The sequence below is a fragment of the Nuphar pumila genome, chromosome 6 (assembly GCF_984573655.1).
Source record: "Nuphar pumila chromosome 6, dmNupPumi1.hap1.1, whole genome shotgun sequence".
Lineage (NCBI taxonomy): Eukaryota > Viridiplantae > Streptophyta > Magnoliopsida > Nymphaeales > Nymphaeaceae > Nuphar > Nuphar pumila.
In genome coordinates, this window is record NC_143254.1 from 11,509,137 (window position 1) to 11,530,883 (window position 21,747).

Sequence of the window (21,747 nt, forward strand, 5' to 3'; positions counted from 1 at the left end):
GAACCATATTGAGATTGAGCCTGACCTCTCGGCTAGCTACCGGTGGGGTCCTCTTTTTGTTTCACTGCAGTGCCTGGTGGTCCGGAGATCACTGGGAGTGTACGGTTTATTGTTTGACCAACATGTAGAATTGAGGTGTTATACGTAGGTTGTTACGGCTATGACCGGTATAACCGACCTAGGATTACTTTAGTGTGATAGAGTGTTTAAGAGACTAATGGGAGTGATAATTAAAACATACAAACTTGTGTGGTGTGTAAAAAACTAAATTCAGACTAAGGGCTTAGAACCCACTAGTAAGTTAAAAGTGTTTATTTGCTTATAATTATTTCTTGCTGAGTTGTAAACTTAACCCTTTGTATAATTACAACTGTAGGTTTCAAGCACACTAGTAGAGGCAGGACGTGATCGACTACTTCTTCGACAAAGCACTTGATAGATTTTATTTTTCTTGTCATTGAACATTTATGTACTTGTTATTTTCTCATGTTATAAACGATGAACATTGTAAAAGAAAGTGAGTTATTGAAAAAAGAATAAAAAAAAAAAATTAGCCATGTTTTCTCTATCTAAACTTTATATGTTTTTTCACTGAGAAATAATACCAACCGAACTCGAACTCCCAAGGTCCCAAATCGAGGTGTTACATAAATAGTCCCAACAATTTTTTCTTAAACCAAATGAACACATAAAAGAAGCATTTAAATTACATTTTTTGTCTACAAAAAGTGAACCATATTTAAGCCCGCTGGTGGCTGCCCAAGTGGTTAGGGTGGGTCTTAAAAGATGGTGGAACTTCATCTTGCCCAAGATCGATTACACCTTGAGATCATACTAGTCGCTTGCATGGTGGGTGTCCTTTGCAGGGGCTAGGGCACTCACCCGAAGTTTACTATCTAGGAGGGGGGGGGGGCTTAAGTGAACCCCGTTCCCAAACAGGTTCCTCATCATTAAAAAAAAAAAGAAAGAGAACCTTATTTAGTCATTTCCAAACTATGTGAACTTTCTATTATAGGCTCCAATCTTACACAAAGAAGCAGGTACAAAAGATTGGAATCAGTCCTTGCTTCCTGTACTGCAACCCTAGTTCTCGGTGAAATTCACAACTTTTATGAAATTGTAAAGAGGCTGCTGCAAACTTACACACTTATGCATGCACCCACCACGAAAAAAAACACACCTTTTAAACCCACAGACAAACACGCACACTCACCAGTTTTCCCACGAAGCAGATAGACTGTGTACAAGGTTTTAAGTTTTGATGACTAACCGAGCCCTTGGATTTCCATTTCAGGTTGGCACCTTACCAGTTCTGCAACCACCAATCCACCTGAGATCGTTGCTTGGTCATTTGTTCTTGTAAACCAATGTCAATTCCTGCTATAGAGTGGAACAGATGACTGTGATGCTGCAATGTCAATAAAAATACAAAAATGCATTTCTTTCTTTCTTTCTTACCAAATAACTTCTGAAAGAATAGATGTACACTGCAAAAGCAAACAAAATGCCAACTAAAAGAACGAATGTTATAAACCTTAAAAACTACTCATCCATTAATACCCAAAATTTCTCTCCACACTTATCAAAGCCTCCTACAACCTTCCCTTCTAGTCAACAATGAAGTCCCCAAGCTACCACAAAACTATTGTTAAGGTGAAAATAGGCATAAAAGTAACAAAAAGAAACACATACAAACACAACTCAACTTGAGTGAAACACCCTACCAACTATTACAATAAACCATGCATCACACCACCAGCAGAGTGGCATATGGAGTAAGATTTGCATTATTTAACCCCATTTGTGAAGTATCTTTTCCTATAAGGCGTGGCCAGCTGATAGTTATGTTTTTCCAACCAAAGACCTATTCCAAAGGTTATTTTGGAAACAAACTTAGCGAAAAAGCTGATTCTTAATTCTTATATTTTTCCAACCAAAGACCTAGTTCTCTACCTTAAGCACTGACCAATGAACCACTCCCCATGAACCACTATCTATCATTTTGAGCACAACAAAATCCTTTAGTTTCAATAAAACTAACCTTTGCATAAAGGGACAACCTGTTGTCTATGAGCTAGAATGCATCAACTTTTTGAAAGTGAGCTGCTTGGGTTTGAAGGAATCCCACTTCCCTTGTAAAGGCATTTTTGTTCTGTATGTTTCTTTTGCCCAAATATATAAGGAAAACAACAGCCTATCTACGCAAATTTAGATGAAGATAACAATTCCTAAACTCAAACTGTCCAAAATTAAAAAAATGCCACCAATCTAGTTCAAATTACAGCCTGAGCAGAGTGAACCATAGTCGGCAAATGAACAAACCAAAATTTGTGCTCTCCCAAAATTCATAATTGCCAACCCAAGGAACACCAGCATAGTTACAAAGAAAAAAAGAAAAAAGTAGTCTATGGTGGGCCTTAGAGGACTGTATCTAATCCTTCTGCATAGGAGTCACTGTCTTCATAGTTACTGTTGCTGACTGTTTCTCCCACCTACACATTAACCATTCTTGACAGCCCTTTAGTCTAGTGTTGATATTCCCTGTAGAGCTGGTTGGATACCTAACAAAGCACTGTTCTGCTCATTGGTTTCGAGCAACCAACTTCTTGGTCATGTCTGAACATCCTTACAAGAGGCAACACATTTTAAAAGTAACACACAAGCTAAAAATATAGGGAAAAAATGCAAGTAATCACATGGTCATATTGCATTTATAAATTTACATATATATATGCACCTCAAGATGCCTTAGTTTGTAAAATGTCAATATTTCAATGAATTTGCGTAGAGCTATTGAAAGTAGGAAAAAAGAAAAGAAACAAATCCCAATCCAATCAAAGGATTTTATCCTATATACTTGGAAAACAAATGGAGGTAAGAGCTGAAACACAAGCTTGTATCTGTATTGACTATTTGAACCCAACTAAATCTTAACCAGTGAAAGATTTTTCATTTCACTCATACAGGTAGCAATTTCAGTAACTACAAAAGTGGGAAACCACATTCCATCACTTCCTTGTATTGAAAATCTATGTAATATAGTGTAGCATAAAGTTATGTAAACTACCTTTATTAGGCCATTATATACAATCCTATAATAAAAGGGGTATACTAGTCTTTTTAGGCTTTGTGTTTTGAAGTCTCAAGGGGGTTGACCTTTTTAATGTGTAGAAGGCTCCTCATTCATAACATTGAATATATGAACACTGGTTTCTCTCCTTTTGTTGAGTCTCCTCTAACCCTAATCTCTCTCTCTTTTTCTATTAGATTTCTAACAAGGCATCAGAGCCACAAAGAAGGAGATTAAAGAAGACTTGTGAAGGTGAATCATACTTCATTCTGGTTTGCACTGAAGCTTGCGCAAAGGGCTGCTGATGTCATCAGCATCAATACTGTTGAGAATAGGTGGTTTCTAGTTTAAGTTCTTTCATATTAGAGGTTTTTTGAAATTAAGTTCTTTCATAACAGATCTGGGATGTTACCCAGATCTGTCGTCAGATCTAAGGAGAATAGGTGGAGTCGTAACCCTTGAGCTCCTCATCTGGATCTCCAACCGTGACCTGTTGTTGCCGAGTCCTGTTCCTGCCAAGACGTGAGATCTTTCCTGTGTCCGTAAGTTGTCGAGTTGCGTTCCTGCTGTTTGGGAGCAGCAGAAAACTTCATTTCCTGTTTTGCCTATTCAACTGTTCTTTCCTGTGCTGATTGCGTGTGATCAAAATTTTTTGTTGAGTTCTTTCCTGTGCTGATTACGTGTGATCAGAATTCTGCCGTGATTACAGATTTCTTTTCTGTGCTGATTGCTTGTGATCGAAATATAATTGATCTGTCTAACTGTGCCCTGAAGACTTATTGGAGATGTCGTGCCTTATATGCTTGGAGAACAACAAGTGTAGTGAATATTTGTTTTGCGACTGCATACTATCATTGGTCGTGATGTGTTTGGGCTCAGAAATGTTCGTGATTCCTGAACTTTAGTTGGTTGGTTTATTTCAGAATGTGGATTTTCAACAGTCGTGATTCCCTGTTGTGTCGAGTTTTTTTTTTGGAAAGAAGCATGGTAGTTTAAGTTATCCTTCTGTCGTGGAAAACAGCAGGTGTGATTTCCGGCTGTGTTGAATTGTTTTTGTTTGTGGGCTGCTGATTTTTTGTGGAAACAACAGGTGCGATTTCCTGCTGAGTTGACAATTCCTCTTGAACACTTGTTGTTCAAGTGAGGTAATCTGATTTTTTTATTTGAATCACATCTTCAACATGGCTGAAACTTCGAAATGTGATTCCAAAATGGAACATATTGGGGAGTATAAGGCTTTTGCCAACCCCTTCTCATATGGCTCTTCCGTAAGATTGAATGAAACCACCTATTCTCTTGAGGTAAGTTCTACTGACAATAGTGATCTTCAGGATGATGATAACAGGCCTATTGCTCTACGAAAGGGGACACGACAATGTACCTTATATCCCATATCTCATTTTGTCTCCCATGCCAGGATTGGACATCAGATGAAGTCTTTTATTTCACCGTTATCTGTTGAAACTATTCCTCTGAACTATCAACAGGCAGAACTTGATAATCGCTGGAAGCTGGCTATGCAAGAAGAAATGAATGCTTTAGTATCTCAGCATACCTGGGATCTAGTTGATTCCCCAGCAGATGCTGACATTGTTGGATGTAAATGGGTATATACAATAAAGTACAAATCTGATGGTTCTATTGAAAGGTACAAGGCCAGATTAGTAGCGAAAGGGTATACTCAGACATATGGTATTGACTTCTTTGAAACTTTTTCTCCTGTTGCACGGATGGGTACCATCCGTCTTGTTCTCTCAGTAGCTGTTCAGCATGGTTGGAGCTTGTGCCAATTAGATGTGAAAAATGCATTTCTATATGGGGATCTATCTGAGACCGTTTACATGCAACAACCTCCAGGATTCGAGGTTGAGGGGGAGTGTCAGAAGGTGTGTAGATTGAGAAAGGCGATTTATGGCTTGAAACAAAGTCCTCGTGCATGGTTTCAAAAGTTGTTTGAAGTAATGTCAAGCTTTGGCTTTAATAGATCAGCAGCAGATCATACACTTTTTATAAAGAAAACTAGCTCTAGCATAGTTGTTATGGTGGTATATGTGGATGACATCATTCTTACAGGAGATGATGTGAAAGCTATTGAAGCCACAAAGGCTCATCTTCAAAAACATTTTGTTACAAAAGACCTTGGTTCACTCAGTTATTTTCTGGGTATAGAAGTTGCTAGGAGCCGTGAAGGGATGGTGTTGTCTCAACGGAAGTATGTTCTTGACTCATTAAAGGAAACGGGCATGTTGGGAGCTAAACCAGCAAATATTCTCATGGACCATAAAGTTCAGTTGTTTGAAGAAGGGTCAAAACCAGTTGATAGCGAAAGTTATCGCTCCCTAGTAGGGAAGTTATTATATGTAACTATGACCAGGCCGGATATTGCTTTAGCAGTAAGCAAAGTTAGTCAGTTTATGGACAAACCAACTGAGGTACACTGGAATGCAACCATAATGATTCTCAGATATCTAAAATCCTCTCCTGGAAAAGGGTTATTGTTCAGAAAAGGTGGAACTCTGGAGATAGTAGCCTATTCTGATGCTAACTATGCTGGATCTGTAGTAGATAGAAAATCTACCACAAGATTCTGTGTGTTTTTGGGAGACAACTTGATTTCATGGAGAAGTAAGAAACAAAATGTGGTTTACAGGTCGAGTGCAGAATCAGAATATCGGGTTATGGCCCAAACAGCTGCTGAATTGATGTGGGTTTACACTGTTCTTCATGATCTCCAGGTGAAGGTTTCCTCTCCAATGACCATGATGTGCGATAACAAAGCTGCAACATATATAGCAAACAATCCTGTCTTTCATGAGAGAACAAAGCACATTGAGGTTGATTGCCACTATGTAAGAGATATGATTCAAGCTGGTCATATCACTACCAAATACCTAAAGTCTGAAGACCAAGTTGCAGATATGTTTACAAAGCCTCTTGTTAGGCCAAATTTCTCAAAATGTTGTGACAAGCTGAGCATGATTGATATCTATGCTCCAGCTTGAGGGGGAGTGTTGAGAATAGGTGGTTTCTAGTTTAAGTTCTTTCATATTAGAGGTTTTTTAAAATTTTGTTCTCATAAGGACTTAGATGTAATTTCTCCTTTTAGCCTCTCTCTATTTAATATAGAGAGAAGCCCTAATCAATTTAGTTAACGTGTTTTCTATTATGCAGCCGTCTCTCTCTCTCTCTCTCTCTCTCTCTCTCTCTCTCTCTCTCTCTCTCTCTCTCTCTCTCTCTCTCTCTCTCTCTCTCTCTACACACACACAGGTGGCTGTGCATCGCATCCTCTTCTACAAATACAATCTTGCAGCTTTGGTGCATATGAAGGTTTGGGTTGGTAGTTCCTGATTTTAGATGTTCATAGAATCAAGAATCACCATCATCGACCTTGATTTGGATTTGTGAGAGATTTTACAAGCATTTTTTCTGAGTTACGGTTTCTTGGTGACTGTCTTGATTTTCTGAGCATATGAGTCACATCGGTGGGTTTTAAACCCTGTGGTTAGACTCTTTTGTATTGTTTTTGTGTTGGAAATCTCCTAGAAGTAGTCTGATGCAAGTATTTATCATATTGGGTGAGATTTATTGACTCTTTTGGAAGTCTCTCTTTGGCGGTAACCTATGTAACAGGGATTCGGCTAGCAGGGTGCCGCACCCGCGTCGACGCGACTCGACGCGGGTTCGGGTGCGATCAACCCGACCCTGGTTGCGTTGACCGCACCCAGGGTCATTTCGGTCCATTTTTTTGGATTTTTTTTTAAAAAAACATTTGCCAAATGGGCTGCGGAATTTAAAAAAAAATCTGAAATATGAGAGTTAGCGTAGATTTTTTACAGAATTTGAAATTTGCGAAAGTAAATGTGTCCACCAATGATCCAAATACGGCGAAGACACTCCAGGGCAATAATGATGTGAAACGCAAGGCAACACCTGCGGTTCGGATGTGGTGCATGAATCCTGAGGCATCAGCCGTACGATGGCCGCGAAAGCAGGGGGTGTCGACCCGCTCTTGGCTGAGGTGCAGCTAGGAGTATCCTGTTAGTCAACAAGCAGAGACAGTCACAAAGACGATGGCGTGAGCTCGGTTGGCCGGGCTCTGGCCTCAGCGGGGGTCACGACCAACGTGCGAGGAAAAGGATGCAGCGCCTATGGGTACTATTGCGTGGTAACAGGGACTACAGCGGCAACACTGCAGCCTCGACGTCCGTAACAGAAAAAGGGGCAGGCAGGGAGGTGCGGCATCCTTCGGCCTGTCGAAAAAACAGAGGGCAGCAGAGGGGCACCGGTGGCACCGGCCTCTCTGTTGTCCGGCGGGATCTCAAAAGGAGAAGAGCAACAGATGGGTCGCCTCCCTCATTGCTGAAAAACAGAGGACATAGGGGAGGAGGTCGGCTCGATGGTGTCCGGTTAATGGCAGTGGGTGACATCGGGTTGGCTGGGACTGGCGTCCAAAAATCCAAAGAGAGCAGTCGGGTCCAGTGCAATGGGTGGAGATGGTGGATGCTGGTGGCAACACTCAAGGGGGGTTTTCAGGCGATGAAGTGTGTCGTGAAATAGAGGAATAGGGTGGATATAGGCTGCGTTGGACTGAGGTGGTCGTGCGGTGGCAGCGAATGGTGGTGTTCCGACCAACGTCGAGTGCGAAGGAGAAGGGGAGTTGCAGAGAGAGAGAGAGAGAGAGAGAGAGAGAGAGAGAGAGAGATCAAATGGGAGTGGGGTTTAAGTAGAGGGGAGAGGGAGTTCGTGAAGCCGGTCTACGATCAACAAAGGGGTAGGGTGGCGATGTGAAGGGGCAGGGGACGTGAGGGGACTTGACAAGAGGGCGGTACGGTGGGTTATCATGACGGGCATTAATGGTGAGGGAACGGGACCCGCGCCGGGGGAACCCCCGGACCCCCTTATATATATATATATATATATATATATATATATATATATATATATATATATATATATATATATATATATATATATATATATTACATTTTTGTCCCTGCCGCACCCCCGCACCCGGGTTTTTCGGAAGTACCGAATCCCTGCACCCGCACCCATGTGACATAGGCGGTAACTAGTTTTTCATAAACTAGTTACATTGTTTTCAGTTCTGGGCATCGATCTTGGCTGCAGATCAGTGATAGTGATCAGATATCATTACTTTCACTTATGTGCAAGAAATTTTTGTTGTGCTGGTTGTGATTTGTAGTATTATCATGTCTGTTGTATATTTTGGTAGTTGTTCAGCAGGTGTTTGAAGGTTTTGGATGTTTAGTCGTGCGGAGGTTTTGTATATTTTGGTAGTTGTTCAGCAGGTGTTTGAAGGTTTTGGATGTTTAGTCGTGCAATTAGAGGTCTTGATATTATCTTTTTGTGTTGCTCTTGGAAGAATCTCTATAGTATGCCAGATTATTACTTTTCTTGTTAGTTTTTTTGGTTTGGTTGCTGCTGTATTGTCAATCTTGCAGGAAATATTCTTGGATGTGAAGAATATTTGGGCTTTTTGTATGTATCTGTGTGGTGATTTCATGAGATCCACTGATGTTATATGCTATAATAGTAGTTCTTGAGTGTGGAGCTTATGTTTTATCAGATACCCTATTGTGGAACCCATTGGGTTCTATTTTTCTGTTGTGGATTTATATTGTATGCAGGTTATGTATATGTATTACCTTATATATATAAAATATATATACGAAATTACAAGTTTGATTACATAATTTAACACCCCCCCTCAAACTTAGGGCAGGATGACCGATAGTTTGCCAAGAAAGAAGTTGAACCGCGGAGCGCACAAGGCTTTAGTAAAGAAATCTGCCAACTGATATTCGGACGTGACATAAGGAAGATCGATAACTCCTCGGAGATATGCTTCACGAACATAGTGACAGTCCATTTTGATGTGTTTAGTCCGCTCATGAAAGGTGTGGTTCTTTGCAATGTAGATTGCACTTTTGTTGTCGCAGCATAGCTTGGTGGGTCCTTCAATTTTGATCCTCATGTCTTCTAGCAGTTGGTGAATCCAAACAATCTCCATGGTAGTAGTGGCCATGGCACGATATTCAGCTTCAGTTGAGGAGAGCGACACCTTTTGTTGCTTCTTGCATCTCCACGAAATTAGTGAGTCTCCTAAGAACACACAAAAACCAGTGGTGAAGTGACGGTTATTTGGGTCACCTCCCCAATCTGAGTCAGTATAAGCAATCAATTTTAAGTCAGAGGAAGAGGACAGAAAAACTCCCTTATTTAGAGTACCTTTTATGTATCTTACGACCCGTAAGATGGCACTCATGTGAACGGATGTAGGCGCATGCTGAAACTGACTTGCAGTATGAACTGCATGGGATATATCTGGTCTGGTAATACTCAGATACATCAGAGATCCTACAAGCTGTCTATAGGGTGTAGGATCCAACAGGGGAACTCCATCATCAATTTTCATCTTTGCTCCTACAACCGCAGGAGTTTCACAAAGCTTCTCATCTGTAATACCTGACCTGTCAATGATCTCAGAAGCAAGCTTAGTTTGAGATAAGAAATATCCTCTAAGAGAGTAGGCCACTTCAATTCCCAAAAAATAAGTTAAAAAACCCAAGTCAGACATTTCAAATTTATCTTTTAAGATAGATTTTATACTTTTAACCCCGTTAGAATCACTCCCAGTGATGAGCATGTCATCAACATACAGAAGTAAAATTACAATCCCTGCATTGGATTTTCTAACAAATAGAGCAGTGTCAGTAAAACAAGAGGAAAAACCATTCTCAATCATAACAGAGTTAAATCTATCATACCAAGCCTTGGGAGCTTGTTTTAGGCCATAGAGTGCTTTCTGAAGACGAAGCACCTTTCCCTTAGGAGTCTCCATTCCAGGAGGAGCATCCATGTAGACTTCTTCGCTTAAATCGCCATTTAAAAATGCATTTTTCACATCCATTTGATAGATGTTTCATTTGTTGATAGAGGCAACGGTTATAAGACATCGAACAGTGACCATACGAGCTACAGGAGCAAAAGTTTCTTCATAGTCAATACCATATTCTTGACTATATCCTTTTGCAACCAAGCGAGCTTTATACCCTTCAAGGGATCCATCACTTTTAGTTTTTATTTTGAAAACCCATCTGCACCCTATTGTTTTCTTGCCTTTAGGAAGATTTTGGAATTCCCAGGTTTTGGCTCTTCTCAGAGCCTCAAGTTCATTGTCCATGACATTAATCCATTCAGAGCATTTACGTGCTTCTTCAAAATTTCTAGGTTCTATATAAGAGTGGATGGCACTAAGGCAGACTCTATATCTTGGTGAGAAAGAGTCATAGGAAATGAACCTAGAAGGAGGCCTTCTACTTCTCTCAGTTCTACAAGGGATCACTTCATTCTGAGAGGCACTGGGACTGGCATCATTATATCTGTCAAGAGCACTCCTAAAGTTGTTTTGATCTCTATGAGAGTAGGTGATAGGGTCTCTAGGTAATTCAATAGGTTGATGTGACGAAGGAGACAAGGAGATGTTTTCCTCGGTTTCAAGTTCATTTGGGTTACTTTGATCTGACTCATTATCACTAGTATCATCGTCCTTATTCAATAAATCAAATAAAAAAGAATAATCCATATTTTCATTATGGGGGTGACAACGTTCAAATCCACTAACATTTTCCAAAAAACTCACGTTTCTGGAAACATACAATTTATCACTTTTGATATCATAACAACGAAACCCCTTTTGGGTTTCAGAATAGCCAAGAAAGGCACAAGGAATGGCTTTTGGAGAAAGTTTGTCATTCTTATCAGTAAGAACAAAACACTTACACCCAAAGACCCTTAACCTGCTATAATCAGGTTCCTTATCATACAGTTTTTCAAAGGGAGAAATTTTGTTTAAATTTTTCGATGGAAGTCGGTTTATGAGATAGACAGAGGTAAGGGCTGCCTCAGCCCAAAGATTTTTTGGAATGTTTTGAGAAATGAGTAAAGTCCTAGTTGTTTCAATGATGTGTCTGTGCTTTCGTTCGGCTAACCCATTTTGTTGAGGGGTTTTCGGACATGATTTTTGGTGAAGAATTCCAAAATTTTCAAGATAACTCTTAAATTCATTTGAGAGGTATTCTCCTCCAGAGTCAGACCTAAAGATTTTTAAACATCCATTGAATTTGAAATCATCATGTGAAAACTTTTAAAGGTTAAGAAAACTTCATGTTTATGTTTAAGGAAATAGATCCAACAAAACCTAGTATAGTCATCCACAAAGATCACATAATATGAAAAACCTCCTTTTGACATTACCGGAGCCGGTCCCCATACATCGGAATGGACAATTTCAAATGGTTTTGTCGTAAACATGGATCTTTGAGGAAAAGGCAAACATTTCATTTTCCCAAGAATGCATTCATTACACAAAAAGTCACTTTTACAAAGATGTTTAACAAAAGGCAAATACGAGATTTTAACAATATTGGGATGACCCAATCTCTTATGCCATACATGAATGTCTTTGTTTTGGACGACGTTGCAAAATTGACTCTTGGGAACTTGAAGAAAATCTACGTAGTAGAGGTCTCCTCTTCTAGAGCCTTCCCCAATCAATCTCCCGGACTGGCGATCCTGTATCCAACATTTATTAGAAGAAAATTTTATATCGCAACCATGGTCCGAGAGTTGGGAAACGGAAAGAAGATTTAGGTTAAGGTTTGGGATAAAACGAATTTTTGGAACAAAGAAGTCTTGTTTTTCAAAATTACCTATTCCTTTAATCTCAAGAGATGTACCGTCCGCGGTTGATACAAAGGATGGAAAAGCATTTTTAGAAAAATTTGAAAGAGTGCAATAACTAGGGGTCATGTGAAAGGATGCCCCGGAATCTAAAAGCCAAGATGTCTTACCGGGGGAAGAGGATGACATAGCGGCTCCGGAAGTACCTCCCTTGAGAAGAGGTTGAAGGGCTTCCACGATTTGTTGAAGAGAAAGAGACTCACTTGATAAAGAGGGTCGTTCTTCAACTTGAGATGCCATAGCCGTTGCAATCAATTTCTTCCATTTAGGACACAAGGGTTTGATATGTCCGGGTTCTTTACAATGATAGCAAGTTACTTTGCTATAGTCTCTTTTGCCATACCGATCATTTCCTCCTTGACCTTGATTCTTGAAATGAGGAGGTCTATAGGTCCTCATGTTATTTCCCGGTCTTGACACGGCATTAGCCATTTCACCATCTTCTTGAGTAGAGGAAGTAACAAGAATGCTAGGATTATTTTTGCTAATCCCCATACGGGTTTCTTCACCACTTAGCTTGGTGATAACATCTTCGAGTGAGGGGGATGTGAAAGCGAAGAGAAGAGAGGACCGAACTTGTTCAAATTCGGGTCTAAGGCCATTTAAAAAATTGAAGAACCGGTCTTCTTCAAGTTGTTTGTGCCTTAATTCGATTGCCTCACCACTCCATTTAGGTTCAAGGATTGCGAGCTCGTCCCAAATAGAGGATAATTCGGCAAAGTACTCCCGAATGGTCATGTCATTTTGTTGGAGAGTCAAAGCCCTCTTTTGGAGAAAGTACTTGTGGGATAGATCTCTTGAGGTGTACATTTTCTCAAGATATACCCAAGCTTCGGAAGCCCTTTTAAATTTGATGATGTTGGCATTTATCTTGGTCTCAACGGATGAGAAAATCCAAGATAAGATCTTGAAGTTCTTCATTTCCCAATCATCATGTTTCTTAGAATACTCTTCAAGGGCCTTTTGTCTTTCATCCCCTTCAAGGATCTTAATATCCCCTCCTTCAACAATGGTAATTTTGGGTTCCGGTTCCGGTATGGATCCATGAACGTAACCCCAAAGCCCCTTTCCTTTAATATGGGCTTCCATATTACCGGCCCAAACATGATAGTTTGAGCCATTAAGCTTAAACCCAAGAGAGAAATGGGAGTCTTTTTCGCCCATTAGAGAGGAAAGAATGCAAGAGATAGTATGTACCTTAATTACTTTTTGCGTCTTTCTTGACAAAAGAGGCTCCTAAAATATTGCTCGAAGAAGATGATCCTCTTTGATTTCAAAAAACTTGAAGGCACGCTTCCCGAGGAATGCAAAAGAAGGCGAATCGCAATTCTTCTTCTTCAACGAGGCTTTGATACCATGTAAAAGTATCTTCGACAATATACTTTAGTTGATAACACAATAACCTTGAAAATAAATGTGTGAACATACACACTCACGAACACTTGTGCACAACAAGCACAACACACCGAATCACAAATGTGCAATTGCACTCATAAGATTCATAAACATCTAAAGAGGTTGGGCTATAATCCCAAATCCCTTGAAGAAATACAAGAGGAGCTGGCCATATATATAGGGCTTTGGAGGAGGCCTTGGGAGGGGCTCCACATAGTCGTTGGAGCCCCTCCAACGGTCACAAATGTGACCGTTGGAGGGGTCCAACGACTAGTGGGTTGAGCCCCTCCCAATGCATGTACAATGCATTAAATGCAAGAGCAAAAATAAATAAAGAAAAAAGAAAAAAGAAAATACAAAAGAAACATATTCTTGAAAAAGAATGTGTAAAATTCTTAAACTACCCTTACTATGACTATATATATTTTATATATATAATTGGTAAATACATATTACCGGCCCAAACATGATAGTTTGAGCCATTAAGCTTAAACCCACGAGAGAAATGGGAGTCTTTTTCGCCCATTAGAGAGGAAAGAATGCAAGAGATAGTATGTACCTTAATTACTTTTTGCGTCTTTCTTGACAAAAGAGGCTCCTAAAATATTGCTCGAAGAAGATGATCCTCTTTGATTTCAAAAAACTTGAAGGCACGCTTCCCGAAGAATGCAAAAGAAGGCGAATCGCAATTCTTCTTCTTCAACGAGGCTTTGATACCATGTAAAAGTATCTTCGACAAGATACTTTAGTTGATAACACAATAACCTTGAAAATAAATGTGTGAACATACACACTCAAGAACACTTGTGCACAACAAGCACAACACACCGAATCACAAATGTGCAATTGCACTCATAAGATTCATAAACATCTAAAGAGGTTGGGCTATAATCCCAAATCCCTTGAAGAAATACAAGAGGAGCTGCCCATATATATAGGGCTTTGGAGGAGGCCTTGGGAAGGGCTCCCCACATAGTCGTTGGAGCCCCTCCAACGGTCACAAATGTGACCGTTGGAGGGGTCCAACGACTAGTGGGTTGAGCCCCTCCCAATGCATGTACAATGCATTAAATGCAAGAGCAAAAATAAATAAAGAAAAAAGAAAATACAAAAGAAACATATTCTTGAAAAAGAATGTGTAAAATTCCTAAACTACCCTTACTATGACTATATATATTTTATATATATAATTGGTAAATACATATACATATATTATATATATGTATATGTATTACCTTATATATATAAAATATATATACGAAATTACAAGTTTGATTACATAATTTAACAGAACTATAGTTTGGGGGTTGTGTGAGTCATAGAGAATGAGAAGATCCAAATTGTTTCCATAAAGTTGAATGAAAACTAATTATGCATATTGGGCTGATTTCATGGAAGCAGTAATTGTGGGGAAAGGTTTGAGAGATTACTTAGATGGTTCAAAGTCAAATCCCAAGGTATGAGGGCTTTGATAAGTCTATAGAAGAATGGGTTATAAACAATGCAAAAGTCAAGGCAGAAGCTTGGTTGTATCGCAGGCAAGTTTATAGACAAGAGAATTGGAGAAGGCATTATCAACTCACTCAAGAGTTGAGAAATATGCGATAAGAAAACAAATACATTGAAGAATTTTATTCTGGTATGCAGAGAAACTTGGATGCACTTACTCTTATGGAGGGTCAAAAAAAGTGCGAAAAGTACTAAGTGTGAGTCTTGTACATCATGTCAAACCTATCAGGGGCTTCTAGATCAACACAAAGAGATTGACAGAGTTATCGATTTCCTTATGGCTCTTAGACCTGAGTTTGATGGAACAAGAAATATCATTTTGCATCGCTCCCACTTACCATCTCTAACTCATGTCATTGCACAATTAATTGCAGAAGATACCAAGATAAAGTATCTTGAATAATTTCTCTCTGGGGATAATGTTATGGTTGTGCCTAAGCAAATGAGTAGCAGATTTGAGGCAGAGGTGGTGGTAGGATTGGAAGATGAGGCGAGACCTTAGTTTTGTTCAATGTTACTATTGCAAGGGCTTTTGTTATATGAAGAACTATTGTCCCGTTCTCAAGAAAAAGAAAGGTGGTGCATATGGAGTTTCTACTGAGAGTGAGGGTGTAATGCCTAAGAATGGGCAGTTAGGCAGTTTTTCATCAGTTGGTAGTGAAGTGATGGGTAGTGAGCAGATTCAGAGACTAGAGCAGGTACAATAGGAGATTCAACAATTGCAGCTTCTTGCTCAGTCAGATGTTGGTCCTTCTACCTCTATCACTCCTGTCTCCTCCTCTGGTACTGCTTTCTCAAGTATCTCTGATCTTTCCTTTGGTTGGCTAAAAAACTCTGAGGCTTCGTGTCATATGACCCCTCATGAATCTATCCTAGCCATCAGTTGTCCCTGTAGTAGCATTTTCACACTGCAAATGGTTCTTTTATGTTTGTCTCCAAAGTAGGTTCAATTACTTGTGACTCTTATCCTGGTAGTAAAATTAATCTTTCTCAAATTTATCATGTTCCATCTCTTACTATGAACTTTATTTATGTGGATCAAATTACCAAAATTAATTGTAATGTTATTTTCTCCTCTGTTGGTTATGTTGGAAATGATCAATTGTCAGAAAAGAAGATTGGGATTGATCATAGGAAAGGAGATATGTACTACCTGAGTTGGATCAATATGAGGAAGTAAAAGGGAATCAGATATGGAGCTTCTGTTTTGGATGAATATGTTTTGTGGCACCAGAGACAGGGGCATATTTTCAACTCTAGGTTGCAAAGTTTAGTGTCCTCAGGAACTTTTGAAAAGTCCAAGCTACTTGTGTCAAATCATGTTAAAGATTGTGTGAGTTGTAAATTGGCCAAAAGTCATGCTCTCTCATTCAAATATAGTGATAGGGAGTCAGAAAGTCCTTTTTATCTGATACATTCAGATGTATGTGATCCTTCTCCTGTTGTGTCAAAAGAAGGATCATCCTATTTTGTGACTTTCATAGATGACTGTACAAGGTTTACTTGGATATACTTTATGAAAAATAGAAGTGATCTTTTTGAAATTTTTAAGAGCTTTTGTGCCATGGTTGAAAGTCAATTTGCAGCTAAAGATTAAAACTTTGCGTACTGACTCTGGTGGTGAATACATTAGTTATGTGTTTGAAAGATTCCTGCAAGAGAGAGGTGTGGTTCACAAAAAGTCTTGTTTGTACACTCCTAAGAAAAATTGTGTAGCTGAGAGAAAAAACATACATATCTTGAAAACAACAAGAGTTGTTCTATTTGGAGAAGTATCTAAAGTGTTTTAGGCAGATGTAGTTCAATTGAGCATTTATCAGATAAATCGTATGCCTTGTGAAATGATTAAAAGCATATCTCCCTTTCAGAAATTTTATGAAAAAGTTTCAAACTATAATATGTTGAATGTGTTTATTTGTGCATGCTTTGTTTTGCTAGCTGACAGATACAAAGACAAGTTATCTTATAAAGTTGTCAAATGTTGCTTTCTTGGTTTTTCTTAGTGCCAAAAAGGATACAAGTGCTATGATCCGGTTGGAAAGAAAGAGTAGATATCAAGGCACATTGTATTTCAGGAAAATGTGTTATACTTTAGACAGTTTGGAGAAAAGTCAAAAAATGAGTCTCACTTGTCCTTTTTTGTTCCTTTTGAAAAAAGGGAAGATGGGAGAGAGAGGACGGAGAGGCAAGGGGAACAAGTTCTAGTTCGAGGAGATAGGTTTGGTCAGATCTACTCAAGGAGATATGAAGGTGTGATTGAAATTTCATTTTTAAATCAAGTGGAAGAGCAGAGAAGTGAAGGGGCCAATCTTGATCTCATTCCTACAACAACAAATCTACACAACAACAACAAAATCTAGAGTTACCATCATCTTCTTCTTTTGGTCAGGTACATAAAATTCTTAGATCCTCCGTACTTCTGTCTCGTTTTGTGTTGTATGAGTCTTTTTCACCTCATCATCCTGCTTTCTTAGCCTTAATCCATTCTTATGTTGAACCTGAGTTCTATGCAAAGCAACAGGAAAGAATGAGTGGCAAAGAGTCATGGTTGATGAAATGAATGCACTTGAAAGGATGCAGGTATGGGATCTAGTAAAACTTCCTCCAAAGAAAAATATTATTGGCAGCAAATGGGTGTACAAGGTAAAGACAAATGCAAATGGCTTTGTGGAGAGATATAAAGCAAGATTGGTAGCTAAGGGGTACAGTCAATGTTTTGGAATTGATTTTGCGAAAACTTTTGCTCATGTTGCTCACATGACCACAATTCGCACACTGCTAGCAGTAGCAGCCATGCAGCAATGGGACCTTTGGCAGTTAGATGTCAAAATGCATTCTTGAATGGGGATTTATAAGAGGAAGTATATATGGAATTACCACAAGGGTACTCAGATCCAAAAGGTAGAGTGTGTAGGCTTCACAGAGCTCTATATGGTCTCAAACAAGCACCTCGAGCTTGGTCTAAAAAGTTCAGTTCAGCAGTGAAGTCACTTGGTTTTGAGCAGAGCCACCATAATCCTGCTTTGTTTGTGTCTTGCTCCGCTCTTGGAAGATATATATTGTTTCTTTATGCAGATGATATGATTCTCACTGGGAATGACATAAAGAACACTGAAGAGACCAAAAAGAAGCTGGCCAATATGTTCGAAATGAAAGATTTGGGGCGGTTAAAGTATTTTCTTGGGCTTAAGATAGCATACTCTAAAAGAGGACCGTACTTGTCCCAACATAAGTATGTTACAGATTTGGTTGTGAAAGCAAGATTGACAGATGACTCAAAACAAGTAAATTTCTCCATGGAGGCGAACTTAAAGATGAAGACAACTAATGGTGTTGAGTTAGAAGATCCTGCAGTATATAGACAGTTAGTTGCGAGCCTTATATATTTGACTATATCCAGACCAGATATAACTTATGCAATTCATGTAGTAAGTCAATTTATAAGTGCTCACAGATCAGTTCACTTGACAGTTGTACTCAGGATCATCAGATATGTCAGAGATTCTATGCACTATAGCATGTTTTTCTCGTTTTCGTCTAATAAAGAGTTGAGAGCCTTCTGTGATTCTGATTTGGAAGCTCCACTAGAAATCCTCTTTCCACTATAGGGTTTTGTGTTTTCCTTAGAAGCTTCCTAATCTCGTAGAAGAGCAAGAAGCAACAAAGGGTTGCCTTATCCACTGCAGAAGCCAAATACAGGGTGATGACTCAAGTTGTAGCTGAGATTATTTGGATTCGATGGCTACTAAAGGAATTGAGAATTCCATGTGAAAAGAAAACTCATCTATATTGTGACAATATGAGCGCTATTCATATTGCAAAGAATTCAGAGTTTTATGAGTGCTATTATACAAGAAGGGCTTATGAAGATGGGATTATAGCTTTGGAGCATGTCAGTTCAAAGAATCAGATTGCATATATGTTTACAAAAAGTCTTTCTCCTTTGCATTTCAGTTCTTTCCTTTTCAAACTTGGAATGATTTTTTTACATCCTTCCAAGTTTGAGGGAGAGTATTGAAAGTCTACATAATATGGTATAGCATAAAGTTATGTAAAATACCTTTATTAGGCCATTATGTACAACCCTATAATAAAAGGGGTATACTAGTCTTTTTAGGCTTTTTGTTTTGAAGTCTCAAGGGGGTCGACCTTTTTAATGTGTAGAAGGCTCCTCATTCATAACATTGAATATACAAACATTAGTTTCTCTCCCTCTTTTGTTGAGTCTCCTCTAACCCTAATCTCCCTCACTCTTTTTCTATTGGATTTCTAACACCTTGGCTCCTCCTATGGTTCCCCGCCTTAAATAAATTATAATAGGTAAAAAAACAAAAGGTATGTTAATTGATGGATAGACAACATTAATGCATCATCAGTGTTTAGTGGAAGTACTACCAAATGTAAAGATGAAATATACAAATAAAGAAGGTAGTCTCACCTTAAAAGCCTTTGTTCAACATTCAGCTCAGTAAATCTTCCTCTTTGATATAACTTCCTTGTTGAAGCCAATCCTTTGATATAAGCTGCCCAGATTCAATTTTCCTGCAACAAGGAAAACTGCATGAGCATCCATATAAAGATTAAGTGGGCCGTGGTTATGCACAAAACAGTAAATCCTAATGGATAAGGTTAGCTAAGGATCTCGACTACAACCTCTCCAGTAAAAGATCAGTAGGGCACAACAAAATTAACATATTTAATCCAAAAAATTTCCGAGTTCCTTGACATAGGGTGGCCCTTAGTTATTCTCTTCTTGTTGGATAGGATTGGATAAAATACTTTCCTAAAGCAAATTCGCAAATAGATGAAGCATATAAAAGACTCATTCTCGGAAAGCTCTAGGGGAAATAGCATAGAAAGGATGGAGAGGCAAAAAGGGGGACTAGTTTTTGAAGAAAAGGAAAGTCACTAAGAAACCCATCCTGCTCCTCTTCAATTGAGAGTTCATGAGGCTACAACTGGGCTAGAGATGCAATCAATTCCTGATATAGGACAGACGTCACCTAAGACAGAGTTCTTGGTCCACTGCAAGGAAACCAACAGTGAATAAGTTGAGCCCTTCTTTCAAATGGCCAGTAAGAAGGATTATCATCTCCATGGGATTAGATCCTGATTTCTTCAATCACTGCTGATATCAACCTCAACTGCTGCTGCCTCAGCCCTCATTTCAGTTTGTGTCATCCTTACCATTGCTGAGATCATTTTTACTTATTTAGCATTATTCTCATTTTTAATGTTAACTATAGTACCCAATACTGGATATATGACATTGTCCGATCATGTTGTCCAGACACCTCAACCACTTGAATTCTTTTCATGGAATCAAAGAGTACATAGTATCAATCATACAGATATTCAGGCTACAATGCCCTTGGCTGCTATGACCACTGCAGTTGATGATGAAAAAAAAAATTCAGGTACAAGAAAATATTTTGGCTTGCCATTTCAATACTCTTATATGAAACTATGAGTAAATTGCAATTTTTCTCTTTACTTTTTGGTGATTCAACACATTTATTTCATCTACAGATAGATTCAGCCAGGAAAACAAACTATATTTATCCATAAATACCTTCTCAACTGTATCTTGACTTGGCTTGGCTCATGCAATAGTGTGTCAAGTTGGCCAGCCTACTCCATCTTGACTTTGATAGGTATAACCATACAACCATTTGAAAGAGTTGGCTAATTAAACTGATTCCTGAGATTCCTTGTCACTTTTCCTCGACAAACAGCCAATAAATTACAGGATGGCTGGGTGGAATTACAATACAGATGCTGAATAGGCCCTAATTGAGCGATAAGCTGATCGCAACTACCTTCAAGCAGGATCCCGACCTACTAAAAAACCTTGCTTTCATGCATAATTAGAAAAAGATAGTGAAGCAATTCAAGTAGGGCTTGCAAACAAGCTCAATTCTAGCTCATAATGGGTCCGAGTTCCAGCTGACTTGTTTACATAAAAAAGCATAACTTAGATCTGGTTTATTTACTGAAGTCGTTATCTATCTGAATTAATACCCAATAAGACCCCCACTATATATTTCCTCAAGTCTACATCTATCTGAATTAATATTCAATCTGACCAGACTTAGATGCACTTGATATGACCAACTGGATTTAGAAAAGGACTCTGCTAAAATGATAATATGGATATTTGAGTAGGGACAATCTGTACTAAAGCTCTGTCACACTTCCTTTCCTGGTAAAGAATAGAATCCACAGTTCCACACCTATGCATTGTACAGCTTTTACCTTCCTAGTTAACCCAAATAATGCAACTTAGTTTTCTAAGCAAAACTATATTTTTCCCACACCTGCTCTACATAAATTCAAGAATGAAACTCAGAAAAGAAATGGCAATACCACTTGCTATTTCATGGGTGAGAAGAGGAACAGTAATGCCAGAATATGAATCTCCCCCAATGTAGACTGGATTTGAACTGAACTCAAGATACTCCAGCAGCCACAGCATTCTTATCAAAACAAAGAGTAAATAAAAATCAAAGTACCATTTGATCCTTTGCAGTCACACCCACAAAAGAAAACAAAAGAGAAAATGCAAGATCTCTCTACTGCTCCTTTAACTGCTTCACAATCCGACTCCCACCGTCTCTACCAAAATAGGGAGGGAACAAAGACACCAACAAAAAGATGAAGATGAAGTGGAAAACGCAAAACCCTAGAAAACGAAGAGAGAGAGAGAGAGAGAGAGAGAGAGAGAGAGAGAGAGAGAGAGAGAGCAATTCGTGGTTGAGAATGAACTTACCAGGTTCGTGAAGGGGGTAATTCGCCCTTAAAACCAAAAGTTCAAACAAACTCAAAAAAGATGTGAGGCTCATGCTATATAGCTTTTTCAATTTCAATTTCTTAAAGGGCTGAAGTATTTTGATCTTTGATGTCCCTCATTCTTCCTTTATAAGTATAGATAAGCTTAATGGGATGCTCGTTACACGGTACACCCCCCACCAAGCGAATCCACTTTCCGTTGAAAGGGACACGTAAAAGAA

General features: G+C 39.0%; 1 long non-coding RNA gene across 1 annotated transcript; it reads right to left on the reverse strand.

The window, feature by feature from the left end:
- Window positions 1–985: 985 nt before the first annotated feature.
- Window positions 986–21,423, reverse strand: LOC149833961 (uncharacterized). The gene is made up of 3 exons (XR_016432490.1): window positions 21,104–21,423; window positions 19,176–19,279; window positions 986–1,377 (listed from the first exon to the last, which is right to left on the reverse strand). It is a non-coding gene; the product is annotated as an uncharacterized LOC149833961 (long non-coding RNA).
- Between the last annotated feature and the right edge of the window lie 324 nt (window positions 21,424–21,747).